Genomic DNA, 17690 nt, shown 5'->3' on the forward strand with positions numbered 1-17690 from the left:
TTACCCTTTTTTTTTTTTTTTTTTTTTTTTTTTTTTTTTTTTTGAGACAGGGTCTCATTCTATTGCCCCTACGGCAGTGCAGTAGCCTGTAGCCTGATCATGGCTCACTGCAGCCTTGACCTCCCAGGCTCAACCAGTCCTCCTGCTTCAGCCTCCTGAGTAGCTGGGACTACAGGCCTGCACCACCACGCCCACCGAATTTGGTGTTTTTTCTAGAGACACGTTTTGCCATTTTGCCCTGGCTGGTCTTGAACTCCTGGGCTCGAACAATCTGACTGCCTTTCCCTTCCAAAGTGCTGGGATGACAGCGTTAGCCACCACCCCAGGCCAGTGCCCACCTCTTAATACTATCATATTGGCAAATAAATTTCAGCATATAAATTTTGGGGGACATTCAGACCATAGCAGTGTGTTCTTTACTTTCCAAAAAGAAAACAGGTCAGTTTATCAGTTTTCCTTGTATTATTGATTTTTAACTCGATTTTGTTGTGGTCAGAGAAGACATTTGATAATACGCTGTTCGCCCTTCGCCAGCCTCGACGACTCTGGGTGAGGGGGCAAGAGGGGCCCTCGCAGGATTCCTGAGCGGCCAGGGATCCCAAAGAATACCTGCGCGACTGGGCGGAGGACCCGACGGGGTCCCAGGATCGTGGGCTGTGGGCCCTGACGCCTCGGAGCACTCCCTGTTCCGAGCGGGCCCGACGTGGTGGAAGCTCGGGAGCTCGGCAGCCGGGAGAGGCAGCAGGCGAAGAGGCTCCGGGATCCCGATCCGAGCACGACGACCCCGGGCTGGCGGTGCGGGCTGGAAGCCGGCGGGCATGGCTGGGCCGGGCTCTTGGGGCAGCCAGGCGCCTCTGCCGGCGTCTACGGCCATACCACCCTGAACGCGCCCGATCTCGTCTGATCTCGGAAGCTAAGCAGGGTCGGGCCTGGTTAGTACTTGGATGGGAGACCGCCTGGGAATACCGGGTGCTGTAGGCTTTTTGGCTTGCTTTCTTCTCTTTCTTTCTTTTCTACCTTCCTTTCTTCCCTTCTCTCACTCACTCTTCTTTCTTTCTTTCTTTCCTTCTTTCTCTCTTTCTTTCCTTTCTTTCTTTCTTTCCTTCTTTCTTTCTATCTCTCCCTCTTTCTATCTCGCTCTTTCTCTCTCTTTTGCTTTCCTTCTTACTTTCATTCTTTTCTGTTTCTTCCCTTGCTATCTTTCCTTTCTTTCTTTGTCTCTCTCTCTTTCTTTCTTTCGTTCTGCTGTCTTTCCTTCTTTCTTTCTTTCTACCTCTCTATCTTTCTTTCTATCCTTCCTCCTTTCTTTCCTTCTTTCTTTCTCTCTCCCTCTCTCTTGCTTGCTCTTTCTTTCTTTCCTTCTTTCTTTCATTCTTTTCTTTTTCTTCCCTTGCTATCTTCCTTTTCTTTCTTCTCGTTCTTTCTTCTTTCTTGCTTTCCTTCTTTCTTTCTTTCTCCTATCTCTCTGTCTCTTTCTTTCTCTCTCTTTCTCTTTCTTTATTTCGTTCTTTCCTTCTTTCTTGCTTTTCTTTCTCACTTTCTTTTCTTCCTTTCTTTCTTTCTTTCTTCTATTTGCTCCTTTCTTTCTTTCCTTTCTTTCTTTCTTTCTTTCTTTCTTTCTTTCTTTCTTTCTTTCTTTCTTTCTTTCTTTCTTTCTTTCTTCCTTCCTTCCTTCCTTCCTTCCTTCTTTCTTTCCTTCCTTCTTTGTTTCTTTCCTTCTTTCTTTCTGTCTTTCCTTTTTCTTCCAGAAGGAGTCTCGCTGTCACCCAGCCTGGAGTGCAGTGGCAAGATCTCGGCTCACTGCAAGCTCCGCCTCCCGGGTTCACGCCATTCTCCTGCCTCAGCCTACCAAACAGCTGGGACTACAGGCGCCCGCCACCACGCCCGGCTCATGTTTCGTAGTTTTAGTGGAGACGGGGTTTCACCGTGTTAGCCAGGCTGGTCTGGATCTCCTGACGTCGTGATCCACCCGCCTCGGCCTCCCAAAGTGCTGGGATTACAGGCGTGATCCACCGCGCCCGGCCTGCTGTAGGCTTTTGTGGCTTCCCCTCTCCCTCCCTTGCCCCTACTATCGCCATGCTTCCCAACCTCCCCGGACTCTGCTCCCCCCTTGTCGCCCGCCTACACCCCCGCCGCAGCCGGGGACCTCCTCCTGGGGGTCCGCCACCAAAGCAGCACCGGGCAGCGGCATCCCACCGCTTCCGCCTCGCCGCCGCCCGGCCAGGAGCCCGGCTCCAGCCCTGGAGGGCAGGAGGCCGGACCCCAAAGGCGCAGGCGCGGGTTCCCTGCCGTTCCCGGCGCCTTCCCGCTCCCGGAACGCACAGGCGATTCAATCCATTCACCGGGCGGGCGCCGCCGCAACCTTCCAAACCGGGGGAAGGGGCGGGCAGGGCCAGCGGGTGCCACAGACGCCAGCCGAGACCTCCGCTCCAGAACGCAGGGGCTGCTTTATCCGGGGGAAGGACATTGCTTCGCCAGCAACCAGGAAAACAGTCCCTGTGCACCCGGATTCCCATTGCCACCAACTTCGTGTAAACTCCAGTCCCGAGGACACGCCAGAGACCCAGGCCTCGGGCCCCGTGGGCACGCCCGGTGCCACGGCTCCCGCCAAAAGGGCGGGCGCACTCTGCAAATCAAGGGGCCCACCGCACCGCACCAAGAGCACAGGGAGGTGCCAACACAGGAAGGAGCCTACGAAACCCACCCCCAAAGCAAGCAATTAATCCAAGACAAAACCCGTCTCAGCGCTCCGTTGCTCCTCTCGCATGGACGGCCTGGCCACCCTGTTCTGGCCCAGCCCAAGCCCCCTCCACCCTATCCCGGCCTGCTCAAAAGGGCCCTGCCTACGGGAGCAGGGCGCTCCCTCTCCAAGGCTCTATCGCTCTCGCTCTCTAGCTCCCTGCCCCTCTCTCTTCTGGGTTTGCCCCTGCACCTCGCGCTATTTCTGTCGCCTTTCCTCTGTCTCTCCCTCTCTGTCTGTCTTTCTCGCTCTCTCTGTCCCTCTCTCTATCTCTGCCTCTCTGTCTCTTTCCCTCTCCACCTCCCCTGTCTCTCTCGATCGCTGTCTCTCTCCCTCCCTCGGTTTCAATCTCTCCATCTATCTCTTCCTTGCTCTCCTTCAAGCCGTTTCTGTGTGCACGTGTGTGTGTGTGTGTGTGTGTGTGTGTGTGTGTGTGTGTGTGTGTGTGTCTGTGTGTGAGCGCGCGCGCGTGTGTGGGTTCCCGCGCGCGAGCGCCCGGGTGTGTCTGTGTGTGGGGCTGTGGATTTGCTGCTGGTGGTGGTGGGGTGTTTCTGGGTTTCTCTCAGCCCCTCTCGCCGGGGATCAGGCTGCCGGCTCTAGTGCCAGCCCGGGGCAAAGCAGGGCCATCCCCCAACACCCCAGCCCCCACGCCCTCTTGCCCACCGGCCGGGTCTTGGTCGGGACAAGCGACCGTGGTGGGGGCGTTGTGAGAAAAAGGCCAGGCGCGGCTGGGCCGGCTGTTCGCCCTTGGCCAGCCCTGACGCCTCTGGGGGGGTGGGCCAAGAGGGGGCCTCGCAGGAGCTCCCCCAGCGGCCAGGGATCCAAAAGAATACCTCCACGACAGGGCGGAGGACCCGCCGGGGTCCCAGGATCGTGGGCCCTGGGCCCTGACGCCTCGGAGCACTCCCTGTTCCGAGCGGGCCCGACGTGGTGGAAGCTCGGGAGCTCGGCAGCCGGGGGAAGGCCGCGGGCGAGCGGCTCGGGGGTCCCGATCCGAGCCCGGCGACCCCGGGCTGGCGGTGCGGGCTGGAAGCCGGCGGGCATGGCTGGGCCGGGCTCTTGGGGCAGCCAGGCGCCTCTGCCGGCGTCTACGGCCATACCACCCTGAACGCGCCCGATCTCGTCTGATCTCGGAAGCTAAGCAGGGTCGGGCCTGGTTAGTACTTGGATGGGAGACCGCCTGGGAATACCGGGTGCTGTAGGCTTTTTGGCTTGCTTTCTTCTCTTTCTTTCTTTTCTACCTTCCTTTCTTCCCTTCTCTCACTCACTCTTCTTTCCTTCTTTCTTTCCTTCTTTCTCTCTTTCTTTCCTTTCTTTCTTTCTTTCCTTCTTTCTTTCTATCTCTCCCTCTTTCTATCTCGCTCTTTCTCTCTCTTTTGCTTTCCTTCTTACTTTCATTCTTTTCTGTTTCTTCCCTTGCTATCTTTCCTTTCTTTCTTTGTCTCTCTCTCTTTCTCTTTCTTTCTTCCTTCCTTCCTTTCTTCCTTCCTCTCTATCTATCACTCTTTCTTTCTTTCCTTCCTTCTTTCTTTCTCTCTTTGTTTTCTTTCTTTCTTTCCTTCTTTCTCTCTCTCTCTCTTTCTCGCTCTTTCTCTCTTTCTTTCCTTCTTTTCTTTTTCTTCCCTTGCTATCTTTGTTTTCTTTCTTTCTCTTTTCTTTTCTTTCCTTCTTTCTTTCTTTCTCCTATCTCTCTGTCTCTTTCTTTCTCTTTCTTTATTGCATTCTTTCCTTTTCTCTTGCTTTTCTTTCTCACTTTCTTCCTTTCTCTTTCTTTCTTTCTTTCTTTCTTTGTTTCATTCTTTCTTCGGTCTTTGCCTCTTTCTTCCTTTCTTTCTTTCCTTCTTACTTTCATTCTTTTCTTTTTCTTCCCTTACTATCTTTCCCTTCTTTCTTTCTCTCTCTTTCTTTCTCTCTCTTTCTTTCTCTCTCTCTCTCTCTTTCTCTCTCACTCTTTCTTTCTTTCTTTCTTTCCTACTTGGTTTCTTTCTTTCTTTCCTTTTTCTTCCAGACGGAGTCTCACTCTGTCACCCAACCTGGAGTGCAGTGGCAAGATCTGGGCCCACTGCAAGCTCCGCCTCCCGGGTTCACGCCATTCTCCTGCCTCAGCCTCCTGAGTAGCTGGGATTACAGGCATGCACCACCACACCTGGCTAATTTTGTATTTTTAGTAGAGACGGGGCTTCTCCATGTTGGTTAGCTTGGTCTTGGTCTGGAACTCCCAACTTCAGGCGATCCACCCACTTTCCCAAAGTGCTAGGATACCCAAAGTGCTAGGATTACAGGCGTGAGTCACCAGCGCCCGGTCAGACTAGGGGTATAGTTTTAGGCTTCTGCTTGGCTTTCCTTTTCTGTGATGAATTTCACCTCACAGTCTTAGGATATGGTGAGGAGTTTTAGGCATCGATCTTCATATGGGATATTATTCTACAGTTTTCTCTTGTAAAATCTTTGTCTTGCTTTGGTATCAGGGCAATTGTAGCCTCATAGAATGAGTTAGGGAATACTCCCTCCTCTTCAAGGTTTTGGCAGGATTAACAAGGATTACTATTCGTTCTCTAAATATTTGATAGAGAAGTCAAGTCCAAGGCTTTTTTTTTTTTTTTTTTTTTTTTTTTGGCAGGAGATATTGGGTTACTGATTCAGTCTCCTTACTAGTTACTAGTCTATTCAGATTTTCACTTTCTTTGTGATTTAGTCTTGGTAGGGTTCATGTTCCTAGGAATTTATCCATTTCATCCAAGTTATCCAATATGTTGGTGTACAATTGTTCTTAGCACTCTCTTACAATCCTATTCATTTATTTCTTTGAGACAGGATCTCATCTGTCACCTAGGCTAGAGTGCAGTGGTGTGATCTAGGCTCATTACAACCTCCACCTCCCAGGTTCAAGCGATCCTCCTACCTCAGCCTCCTCAGTAGCTGGGACAACAGGCTTTCGCCACCAAGATGGGCTGAATTTTCTTCTTTCTTTCTTTCTTTCTTTAATTTATTTATTTTTTTCTTTCCTTTTTATCTTTTTTTTTTTTTTTTTGGTAAAGACCGGGTTTGACCATATCTCCCAGGCTGGTCTTGAACTCCTGAGCTAAAGTGATTCACCTGCCTGAACCTCCCGAGTAGCTGGGATTACAGGGGCCTACCACCACACCCGGCTAATGTTTTTTGTATTTTTAGTAGAGATGGTTTCACCATGTTGGCCAGGTTAGTCTTGAACTCCTAACCTCAAGTGATCTGCATGCCTCGGCCTCCCAAAGTGCTGGGATTATAGGTGTGAGCCACTTCACCCTGCCAATCGTTTTCATTTTGACTGGATCCAATAGTAATGTCCCCACTTCCATTTCTCATTTTCGTAATTTGAGTATTCTCTCTTTTTTTCTTAGTCACTCCATAAAGTTTGTCAATTTTATCTTTCAAAAAACCAACTTTCAGTTTTGTTGATTTTCTCCATTTTTGTATTTTCTGTTTTATTTATTTCTGAATTAATCTTTCTTTCTTTCCTTCCTAGGGTTTAATTTGTTCTTTTCTAGTGCCTAAATTGTAAATTTAGATTGCTAATTTGAGGTCCTTTGGGTGTTTTTTGTTTTGTTTTCTTTTGAGAGGGAGTCTCGCTCTTGTTGCCCGGGCTGGAGTGCAATGGTGCGATCTCGGCTCACTGCAACCTCTGCCTCCCAGGTTTAAGCAATTCTCTTGCTTCAGCCTCCCAAGTCGCTGGGATTACAGGCGCCTGCCACCACAACCGGCTAATTTTGTATTTTCAGCAGAGACAGGGTTTCTCCCTGTTGTTCAGGCTAGTCTCGAACTCCTGACCTCAGGTGATTGGCTCACCTCAGCCTCCCAAAGTGCTGGGATTACAGGCATTAACCGCGACGCCTGGCTTTCTTTAGGTTTTTTTCATGTAAGCATTTCACACTATAAATTTCCCTGTTAGCACTGCTTTCACTGCATCCCAAAGTTTGGCTATGCTGTGTTTTCATTTTCATTCATTTCTGAGTACAGCTGAGCCTTGAACAACATGGGTTTGAACTGCAAGGGTGCACTTATACAGGAATTGTTTTCAATAAGTACAGTAGGTCCTCTGATTTCATTAATTCTGCATCTGTAACCAAAGGCAGATTGAAAATACAGTCTTCACAGAGCGCAAACCCTGAGGATACAGCGGCCTAACTTTTTTAATGCCCAGGTTTTACAGGGCCAACTGCAAGACTTGACTCTGTGTGGATTTTGGCCTACTTATGGGGTCCTGGAACCAATCCCCTGTGGATACTGACACCCAACTGTATTTTCTGATTTCTCTTGTGGTTTCTTCTTTAACCCACTGGTTGTTTAAGCAAATATCTGAATCTCTTCAAATACCTGAGACTGGATAATTTATTAAAAAGAGACATTTATTTCTCTCAGTTCTCAAGGCTGGGGTGTCCAAGGTCAAGTCATCAGCCCATTCAGTGTCTAAGGAGGGCCCAGTCTCTCCTTCCAAGATGACACAACGTTGCTTCATCTTTCAGAGGGGAAGAACATTGTGTCCCCACACGGAGGAGACGGAGGGAATGAACCCACTCAAGTCCTTTTCTAAGGGCTCTAATTTCATCCATAAGGACTTCTACCCTCAGGAGATAATCGCCTCCTAAAGAATCCACCTTTTTACCCTTTTTTTTTTTTTTTTTTTTTTTTTTTTTTTTTTTTTGAGACAGGGTCTCATTCTATTGCCCCTACGGCAGTGCAGTAGCCTGTAGCCTGATCATGGCTCACTGCAGCCTTGACCTCCCAGGCTCAACCAGTCCTCCTGCTTCAGCCTCCTGAGTAGCTGGGACTACAGGCCTGCACCACCACGCCCACCGAATTTGGTGTTTTTTCTAGAGACACGTTTTGCCATTTTGCCCTGGCTGGTCTTGAACTCCTGGGCTCGAACAATCTGACTGCCTTTCCCTTCCAAAGTGCTGGGATGACAGCGTTAGCCACCACCCCAGGCCAGTGCCCACCTCTTAATACTATCATATTGGCAAATAAATTTCAGCATATAAATTTTGGGGGACATTCAGACCATAGCAGTGTGTTCTTTACTTTCCAAAAAGAAAACAGGTCAGTTTATCAGTTTTCCTTGTATTATTGATTTTTAACTCGATTTTGTTGTGGTCAGAGAAGACATTTGATAATACGCTGTTCGCCCTTCGCCAGCCTCGACGACTCTGGGTGAGGGGGCAAGAGGGGCCCTCGCAGGATTCCTGAGCGGCCAGGGATCCCAAAGAATACCTGCGCGACTGGGCGGAGGACCCGACGGGGTCCCAGGATCGTGGGCTGTGGGCCCTGACGCCTCGGAGCACTCCCTGTTCCGAGCGGGCCCGACGTGGTGGAAGCTCGGGAGCTCGGCAGCCGGGAGAGGCAGCAGGCGAAGAGGCTCCGGGATCCCGATCCGAGCACGACGACCCCGGGCTGGCGGTGCGGGCTGGAAGCCGGCGGGCATGGCTGGGCCGGGCTCTTGGGGCAGCCAGGCGCCTCTGCCGGCGTCTACGGCCATACCACCCTGAACGCGCCCGATCTCGTCTGATCTCGGAAGCTAAGCAGGGTCGGGCCTGGTTAGTACTTGGATGGGAGACCGCCTGGGAATACCGGGTGCTGTAGGCTTTTTGGCTTGCTTTCTTCTCTTTCTTTCTTTTCTACCTTCCTTTCTTCCCTTCTCTCACTCACTCTTCTTTCTTTCTTTCTTTCCTTCTTTCTCTCTTTCTTTCCTTTCTTTCTTTCTTTCCTTCTTTCTTTCTATCTCTCCCTCTTTCTATCTCGCTCTTTCTCTCTCTTTTGCTTTCCTTCTTACTTTCATTCTTTTCTGTTTCTTCCCTTGCTATCTTTCCTTTCTTTCTTTGTCTCTCTCTCTTTCTTTCTTTCGTTCTGCTGTCTTTCCTTCTTTCTTTCTTTCTACCTCTCTATCTTTCTTTCTATCCTTCCTCCTTTCTTTCCTTCTTTCTTTCTCTCTCCCTCTCTCTTGCTTGCTCTTTCTTTCTTTCCTTCTTTCTTTCATTCTTTTCTTTTTCTTCCCTTGCTATCTTCCTTTTCTTTCTTCTCGTTCTTTCTTCTTTCTTGCTTTCCTTCTTTCTTTCTTTCTCCTATCTCTCTGTCTCTTTCTTTCTCTCTCTTTCTCTTTCTTTATTTCGTTCTTTCCTTCTTTCTTGCTTTTCTTTCTCACTTTCTTTTCTTCCTTTCTTTCTTTCTTTCTTTCTTCTATTTGCTCCTTTCTTTCTTTCCTTTCTTTCTTTCTTTCTTTCTTTCTTTCTTTCTTTCTTTCTTTCTTTCTTTCTTTCTTTCTTTCTTTCTTTCTTTCTTTCCTTCCTTCCTTCCTTCCTTCCTTCCTTCCTTCTTTCTTTCCTTCCTTCTTTGTTTCTTTCCTTCTTTCTTTCTGTCTTTCCTTTTTCTTCCAGAAGGAGTCTCGCTGTCACCCAGCCTGGAGTGCAGTGGCAAGATCTCGGCTCACTGCAAGCTCCGCCTCCCGGGTTCACGCCATTCTCCTGCCTCAGCCTACCAAACAGCTGGGACTACAGGCGCCCGCCACCACGCCCGGCTCATGTTTCGTAGTTTTAGTGGAGACGGGGTTTCACCGTGTTAGCCAGGCTGGTCTGGATCTCCTGACGTCGTGATCCACCCGCCTCGGCCTCCCAAAGTGCTGGGATTACAGGCGTGATCCACCGCGCCCGGCCTGCTGTAGGCTTTTGTGGCTTCCCCTCTCCCTCCCTTGCCCCTACTATCGCCATGCTTCCCAACCTCCCCGGACTCTGCTCCCCCCTTGTCGCCCGCCTACACCCCCGCCGCAGCCGGGGACCTCCTCCTGGGGGTCCGCCACCAAAGCAGCACCGGGCAGCGGCATCCCACCGCTTCCGCCTCGCCGCCGCCCGGCCAGGAGCCCGGCTCCAGCCCTGGAGGGCAGGAGGCCGGACCCCAAAGGCGCAGGCGCGGGTTCCCTGCCGTTCCCGGCGCCTTCCCGCTCCCGGAACGCACAGGCGATTCAATCCATTCACCGGGCGGGCGCCGCCGCAACCTTCCAAACCGGGGGAAGGGGCGGGCAGGGCCAGCGGGTGCCACAGACGCCAGCCGAGACCTCCGCTCCAGAACGCAGGGGCTGCTTTATCCGGGGGAAGGACATTGCTTCGCCAGCAACCAGGAAAACAGTCCCTGTGCACCCGGATTCCCATTGCCACCAACTTCGTGTAAACTCCAGTCCCGAGGACACGCCAGAGACCCAGGCCTCGGGCCCCGTGGGCACGCCCGGTGCCACGGCTCCCGCCAAAAGGGCGGGCGCACTCTGCAAATCAAGGGGCCCACCGCACCGCACCAAGAGCACAGGGAGGTGCCAACACAGGAAGGAGCCTACGAAACCCACCCCCAAAGCAAGCAATTAATCCAAGACAAAACCCGTCTCAGCGCTCCGTTGCTCCTCTCGCATGGACGGCCTGGCCACCCTGTTCTGGCCCAGCCCAAGCCCCCTCCACCCTATCCCGGCCTGCTCAAAAGGGCCCTGCCTACGGGAGCAGGGCGCTCCCTCTCCAAGGCTCTATCGCTCTCGCTCTCTAGCTCCCTGCCCCTCTCTCTTCTGGGTTTGCCCCTGCACCTCGCGCTATTTCTGTCGCCTTTCCTCTGTCTCTCCCTCTCTGTCTGTCTTTCTCGCTCTCTCTGTCCCTCTCTCTATCTCTGCCTCTCTGTCTCTTTCCCTCTCCACCTCCCCTGTCTCTCTCGATCGCTGTCTCTCTCCCTCCCTCGGTTTCAATCTCTCCATCTATCTCTTCCTTGCTCTCCTTCAAGCCGTTTCTGTGTGCACGTGTGTGTGTGTGTGTGTGTGTGTGTGTGTGTGTGTGTCTGTGTGTGAGCGCGCGCGCGTGTGTGGGTTCCCGCGCGCGAGCGCCCGGGTGTGTCTGTGTGTGGGGCTGTGGATTTGCTGCTGGTGGTGGTGGGGTGTTTCTGGGTTTCTCTCAGCCCCTCTCGCCGGGGATCAGGCTGCCGGCTCTAGTGCCAGCCCGGGGCAAAGCAGGGCCATCCCCCAACACCCCAGCCCCCACGCCCTCTTGCCCACCGGCCGGGTCTTGGTCGGGACAAGCGACCGTGGTGGGGGCGTTGTGAGAAAAAGGCCAGGCGCGGCTGGGCCGGCTGTTCGCCCTTGGCCAGCCCTGACGCCTCTGGGGGGGTGGGCCAAGAGGGGGCCTCGCAGGAGCTCCCCCAGCGGCCAGGGATCCAAAAGAATACCTCCACGACAGGGCGGAGGACCCGCCGGGGTCCCAGGATCGTGGGCCCTGGGCCCTGACGCCTCGGAGCACTCCCTGTTCCGAGCGGGCCCGACGTGGTGGAAGCTCGGGAGCTCGGCAGCCGGGGGAAGGCCGCGGGCGAGCGGCTCGGGGGTCCCGATCCGAGCCCGGCGACCCCGGGCTGGCGGTGCGGGCTGGAAGCCGGCGGGCATGGCTGGGCCGGGCTCTTGGGGCAGCCAGGCGCCTCTGCCGGCGTCTACGGCCATACCACCCTGAACGCGCCCGATCTCGTCTGATCTCGTGAAGCTAAGCAGGGTCGGGCCTGGTTAGTACTTGGATGGGAGACCGCCTGGGAATACCGGGTGCTGTAGGCTTTTTGGCTTGCTTTCTTCTCTTTCTTTCTTTTCTACCTTCCTTTCTTCCCTTCTCTCACTCACTCTTCTTTCCTTCTTTCTTTCCTTCTTTCTCTCTTTCTTTCCTTTCTTTCTTTCTTTCCTTCTTTCTTTCTATCTCTCCCTCTTTCTATCTCGCTCTTTCTCTCTCTTTTGCTTTCCTTCTTACTTTCATTCTTTTCTGTTTCTTCCCTTGCTATCTTTCCTTTCTTTCTTTGTCTCTCTCTCTTTCTCTTTCTTTCTTCCTTCCTTCCTTTCTTCCTTCCTCTCTATCTATCACTCTTTCTTTCTTTCCTTCCTTCTTTCTTTCTCTCTTTGTTTTCTTTCTTTCTTTCCTTCTTTCTCTCTCTCTCTCTTTCTCGCTCTTTCTCTCTTTCTTTCCTTCTTTTCTTTTTCTTCCCTTGCTATCTTTGTTTTCTTTCTTTCTCTTTTCTTTTCTTTCCTTCTTTCTTTCTTTCTCCTATCTCTCTGTCTCTTTCTTTCTCTTTCTTTATTGCATTCTTTCCTTTTCTCTTGCTTTTCTTTCTCACTTTCTTCCTTTCTCTTTCTTTCTTTCTTTCTTTCTTTCTTTGTTTCATTCTTTCTTCGGTCTTTGCCTCTTTCTTCCTTTCTTTCTTTCCTTCTTACTTTCATTCTTTTCTTTTTCTTCCCTTACTATCTTTCCCTTCTTTCTTTCTCTCTCTTTCTTTCTCTCTCTTTCTTTCTCTCTCTCTCTCTCTTTCTCTCTCACTCTTTCTTTCTTTCTTTCTTTCCTACTTGGTTTCTTTCTTTCTTTCCTTTTTCTTCCAGACGGAGTCTCACTCTGTCACCCAACCTGGAGTGCAGTGGCAAGATCTGGGCCCACTGCAAGCTCCGCCTCCCGGGTTCACGCCATTCTCCTGCCTCAGCCTCCTGAGTAGCTGGGATTACAGGCATGCACCACCACACCTGGCTAATTTTGTATTTTTAGTAGAGACGGGGCTTCTCCAAGTTGGTTAGCTTGGTCTTGGTCTGGAACTCCCAACTTCAGGCGATCCACCCACTTTCCCAAAGTGCTAGGATACCCAAAGTGCTAGGATTACAGGCGTGAGTCACCAGCGCCCGGTCAGACTAGGGGTATAGTTTTAGGCTTCTGCTTGGCTTTCCTTTTCTGTGATGAATTTCACCTCACAGTCTTAGGATATGGTGAGGAGTTTTAGGCATCGATCTTCATATGGGATATTATTCTACAGTTTTCTCTTGTAAAATCTTTGTCTTGCTTTGGTATCAGGGCAATTGTAGCCTCATAGAATGAGTTAGGGAATACTCCCTCCTCTTCAAGGTTTTGGCAGGATTAACAAGGATTACTATTCGTTCTCTAAATATTTGATAGAGAAGTCAAGTCCAAGGCTTTTTTTTTTTTTTTTTTTTTTGGCAGGAGATATTGGGTTACTGATTCAGTCTCCTTACTAGTTACTAGTCTATTCAGATTTTCACTTTCTTTGTGATTTAGTCTTGGTAGGGTTCATGTTCCTAGGAATTTATCCATTTCATCCAAGTTATCCAATATGTTGGTGTACAATTGTTCTTAGCACTCTCTTACAATCCTATTCATTTATTTCTTTGAGACAGGATCTCATCTGTCACCTAGGCTAGAGTGCAGTGGTGTGATCTAGGCTCATTACAACCTCCACCTCCCAGGTTCAAGCGATCCTCCTACCTCAGCCTCCTCAGTAGCTGGGACAACAGGCTTTCGCCACCAAGATGGGCTGAATTTTCTTCTTTCTTTCTTTCTTTCTTTAATTTATTTATTTTTTTCTTTCCTTTTTATCTTTTTTTTTTTTTTTGGTAAAGACCGGGTTTGACCATATCTCCCAGGCTGGTCTTGAACTCCTGAGCTAAAGTGATTCACCTGCCTGAACCTCCCGAGTAGCTGGGATTACAGGGGCCTACCACCACACCCGGCTAATGTTTTTTGTATTTTTAGTAGAGATGGTTTCACCATGTTGGCCAGGTTAGTCTTGAACTCCTAACCTCAAGTGATCTGCATGCCTCGGCCTCCCAAAGTGCTGGGATTATAGGTGTGAGCCACTTCACCCTGCCAATCGTTTTCATTTTGACTGGATCCAATAGTAATGTCCCCACTTCCATTTCTCATTTTCGTAATTTGAGTATTCTCTCTTTTTTTCTTAGTCACTCCATAAAGTTTGTCAATTTTATCTTTTAAAAAACCAACTTTCAGTTTTGTTGATTTTCTCCATTTTTGTATTTTCTGTTTTATTTATTTCTGAATTAATCTTTCTTTCTTTCCTTCCTAGGGTTTAATTTGTTCTTTTCTAGTGCCTAAATTGTAAATTTAGATTGCTAATTTGAGGTCCTTTGGGTGTTTTTTGTTTTGTTTTCTTTTGAGAGGGAGTCTCGCTCTTGTTGCCCGGGCTGGAGTGCAATGGTGCGATCTCGGCTCACTGCAACCTCTGCCTCCCAGGTTTAAGCAATTCTCTTGCTTCAGCCTCCCAAGTCGCTGGGATTACAGGCGCCTGCCACCACAACCGGCTAATTTTGTATTTTCAGCAGAGACAGGGTTTCTCCCTGTTGTTCAGGCTAGTCTCGAACTCCTGACCTCAGGTGATTGGCTCACCTCAGCCTCCCAAAGTGCTGGGATTACAGGCATTAACCGCGACGCCTGGCTTTCTTTAGGTTTTTTTCATGTAAGCATTTCACACTATAAATTTCCCTGTTAGCACTGCTTTCACTGCATCCCAAAGTTTGGCTATGCTGTGTTTTCATTTTCATTCATTTCTGAGTACAGCTGAGCCTTGAACAACATGGGTTTGAACTGCAAGGGTGCACTTATACAGGAATTGTTTTCAATAAGTACAGTAGGTCCTCTGATTTCATTAATTCTGCATCTGTAACCAAAGGCAGATTGAAAATACAGTCTTCACAGAGCGCAAACCCTGAGGATACAGCGGCCTAACTTTTTTAATGCCCAGGTTTTACAGGGCCAACTGCAAGACTTGACTCTGTGTGGATTTTGGCCTACTTATGGGGTCCTGGAACCAATCCCCTGTGGATACTGACACCCAACTGTATTTTCTGATTTCTCTTGTGGTTTCTTCTTTAACCCACTGGTTGTTTAAGCAAATATCTGAATCTCTTCAAATACCTGAGACTGGATAATTTATTAAAAAGAGACATTTATTTCTCTCAGTTCTCAAGGCTGGGGTGTCCAAGGTCAAGTCATCAGCCCATTCAGTGTCTAAGGAGGGCCCAGTCTCTCCTTCCAAGATGACACAACGTTGCTTCATCTTTCAGAGGGGAAGAACATTGTGTCCCCACACGGAGGAGACGGAGGGAATGAACCCACTCAAGTCCTTTTCTAAGGGCTCTAATTTCATCCATAAGGACTTCTACCCTCAGGAGATAATCGCCTCCTAAAGAATCCACCTTTTTACCCTTTTTTTTTTTTTTTTTTTTTTTTTTTGAGACAGGGTCTCATTCTATTGCCCCTACGGCAGTGCAGTAGCCTGTAGCCTGATCATGGCTCACTGCAGCCTTGACCTCCCAGGCTCAACCAGTCCTCCTGCTTCAGCCTCCTGAGTAGCTGGGACTACAGGCCTGCACCACCACGCCCACCGAATTTGGTGTTTTTTCTAGAGACACGTTTTGCCATTTTGCCCTGGCTGGTCTTGAACTCCTGGGCTCGAACAATCTGACTGCCTTTCCCTTCCAAAGTGCTGGGATGACAGCGTTAGCCACCACCCCAGGCCAGTGCCCACCTCTTAATACTATCATATTGGCAAATAAATTTCAGCATATAAATTTTGGAGGACATTCAGACCATAGCAGTGTGTTCTTTACTTTCCAAAAAGAAAACAGGTCAGTTTATCAGTTTTCCTTGTATTATTGATTTTTAACTCGATTTTGTTGTGGTCAGAGAAGACATTTGATAATACGCTGTTCGCCCTTCGCCAGCCTCGACGACTCTGGGTGAGGGGGCAAGAGGGGCCCTCGCAGGATTCCTGAGCGGCCAGGGATCCCAAAGAATACCTGCGCGACTGGGCGGAGGACCCGACGGGGTCCCAGGATCGTGGGCTGTGGGCCCTGACGCCTCGGAGCACTCCCTGTTCCGAGCGGGCCCGACGTGGTGGAAGCTCGGGAGCTCGGCAGCCGGGAGAGGCAGCAGGCGAAGAGGCTCCGGGATCCCGATCCGAGCACGACGACCCCGGGCTGGCGGTGCGGGCTGGAAGCCGGCGGGCATGGCTGGGCCGGGCTCTTGGGGCAGCCAGGCGCCTCTGCCGGCGTCTACGGCCATACCACCCTGAACGCGCCCGATCTCGTCTGATCTCGGAAGCTAAGCAGGGTCGGGCCTGGTTAGTACTTGGATGGGAGACCGCCTGGGAATACCGGGTGCTGTAGGCTTTTTGGCTTGCTTTCTTCTCTTTCTTTCTTTTCTACCTTCCTTTCTTCCCTTCTCTCACTCACTCTTCTTTCTTTCTTTCTTTCCTTCTTTCTCTCTTTCTTTCCTTTCTTTCTTTCTTTCCTTCTTTCTTTCTATCTCTCCCTCTTTCTATCTCGCTCTTTCTCTCTCTTTTGCTTTCCTTCTTACTTTCATTCTTTTCTGTTTCTTCCCTTGCTATCTTTCCTTTCTTTCTTTGTCTCTCTCTCTTTCTTTCTTTCGTTCTGCTGTCTTTCCTTCTTTCTTTCTTTCTACCTCTCTATCTTTCTTTCTATCCTTCCTCCTTTCTTTCCTTCTTTCTTTCTCTCTCCCTCTCTCTTGCTTGCTCTTTCTTTCTTTCCTTCTTTCTTTCATTCTTTTCTTTTTCTTCCCTTGCTATCTTCCTTTTCTTTCTTCTCGTTCTTTCTTCTTTCTTGCTTTCCTTCTTTCTTTCTTTCTCCTATCTCTCTGTCTCTTTCTTTCTCTCTCTTTCTCTTTCTTTATTTCGTTCTTTCCTTCTTTCTTGCTTTTCTTTCTCACTTTCTTTTCTTCCTTTCTTTCTTTCTTTCTTTCTTCTATTTGCTCCTTTCTTTCTTTCCTTTCTTTCTTTCTTTCTTTCTTTCTTTCTTTCTTTCTTTCTTTCTTTCCTTCCTTCCTTCCTTCCTTCCTTCCTTCCTTCCTTCCTTCCTTCTTTCTTTCCTTCCTTCTTTGTTTCTTTCCTTCTTTCTTTCTGTCTTTCCTTTTTCTTCCAGAAGGAGTCTCGCTGTCACCCAGCCTGGAGTGCAGTGGCAAGATCTCGGCTCACTGCAAGCTCCGCCTCCCGGGTTCACGCCATTCTCCTGCCTCAGCCTACCAAACAGCTGGGACTACAGGCGCCCGCCACCACGCCCGGCTCATGTTTCGTAGTTTTAGTGGAGACGGGGTTTCACCGTGTTAGCCAGGCTGGTCTGGATCTCCTGACGTCGTGATCCACCCGCCTCGGCCTCCCAAAGTGCTGGGATTACAGGCGTGATCCACCGCGCCCGGCCTGCTGTAGGCTTTTGTGGCTTCCCCTCTCCCTCCCTTGCCCCTACTATCGCCATGCTTCCCAACCTCCCCGGACTCTGCTCCCCCCTTGTCGCCCGCCTACACCCCCGCCGCAGCCGGGGACCTCCTCCTGGGGGTCCGCCACCAAAGCAGCACCGGGCAGCGGCATCCCACCGCTTCCGCCTCGCCGCCGCCCGGCCAGGAGCCCGGCTCCAGCCCTGGAGGGCAGGAGGCCGGACCCCAAAGGCGCAGGCGCGGGTTCCCTGCCGTTCCCGGCGCCTTCCCGCTCCCGGAACGCACAGGCGATTCAATCCATTCACCGGGCGGGCGCCGCCGCAACCTTCCAAACCGGGGGAAGGGGCGGGCAGGGCCAGCGGGTGCCACAGACGCCAGCCGAGACCTCCGCTCCAGAACGCAGGGGCTGCTTTATCCGGGGGAAGGACATTGCTTCGCCAGCAACCAGGAAAACAGTCCCTGTGCACCCGGATTCCCATTGCCACCAACTTCGTGTAAACTCCAGTCCCGAGGACACGCCAGAGACCCAGGCCTCGGGCCCCGTGGGCACGCCCGGTGCCACGGCTCCCGCCAAAAGGGCGGGCGCACTCTGCAAATCAAGGGGCCCACCGCACCGCACCAAGAGCACAGGGAGGTGCCAACACAGGAAGGAGCCTACGAAACCCACCCCCAAAGCAAGCAATTAATCCAAGACAAAACCCGTCTCAGCGCTCCGTTGCTCCTCTCGCATGGACGGCCTGGCCACCCTGTTCTGGCCCAGCCCAAGCCCCCTCCACCCTATCCCGGCCTGCTCAAAAGGGCCCTGCCTACGGGAGCAGGGCGCTCCCTCTCCAAGGCTCTATCGCTCTCGCTCTCTAGCTCCCTGCCCCTCTCTCTTCTGGGTTTGCCCCTGCACCTCGCGCTAT

General features: G+C 50.8%; 5 non-coding genes across 5 annotated transcripts; all 5 read left to right on the forward strand.

Annotated features, from left to right (window-relative positions):
• The first annotated feature begins 862 nt into the window (after nt 1–862).
• On the forward strand, nt 863–981 carry LOC135969001 (5S ribosomal RNA). Its single transcript, XR_010584050.1, has one exon. It is a non-coding gene; the product is annotated as a 5S ribosomal RNA (ribosomal RNA).
• A 2845-nt stretch (nt 982–3826) lies between these two features.
• On the forward strand, nt 3827–3945 carry LOC135969012 (5S ribosomal RNA). The gene has a single exon (XR_010584060.1). It is a non-coding gene; the product is annotated as a 5S ribosomal RNA (ribosomal RNA).
• Nucleotides 3946–8237: 4292 nt separating this feature from the next.
• LOC135969015 (5S ribosomal RNA) lies at nt 8238–8356 on the forward strand. The gene has a single exon (XR_010584067.1). It is a non-coding gene; the product is annotated as a 5S ribosomal RNA (ribosomal RNA).
• Nucleotides 8357–11210: 2854 nt separating this feature from the next.
• Nucleotides 11211–11330, forward strand: LOC135968905 (5S ribosomal RNA). Its single transcript, XR_010583932.1, has one exon. It is a non-coding gene; the product is annotated as a 5S ribosomal RNA (ribosomal RNA).
• A 4279-nt stretch (nt 11331–15609) lies between these two features.
• LOC135969016 (5S ribosomal RNA) lies at nt 15610–15728 on the forward strand. The gene has a single exon (XR_010584068.1). It is a non-coding gene; the product is annotated as a 5S ribosomal RNA (ribosomal RNA).
• Nucleotides 15729–17690: the final 1962 nt, after the last annotated feature.

This window comes from Macaca fascicularis, chromosome 1 (assembly GCF_037993035.2).
Source record: "Macaca fascicularis isolate 582-1 chromosome 1, T2T-MFA8v1.1".
In the NCBI taxonomy this organism is placed as follows: domain Eukaryota; kingdom Metazoa; phylum Chordata; class Mammalia; order Primates; family Cercopithecidae; genus Macaca; species Macaca fascicularis.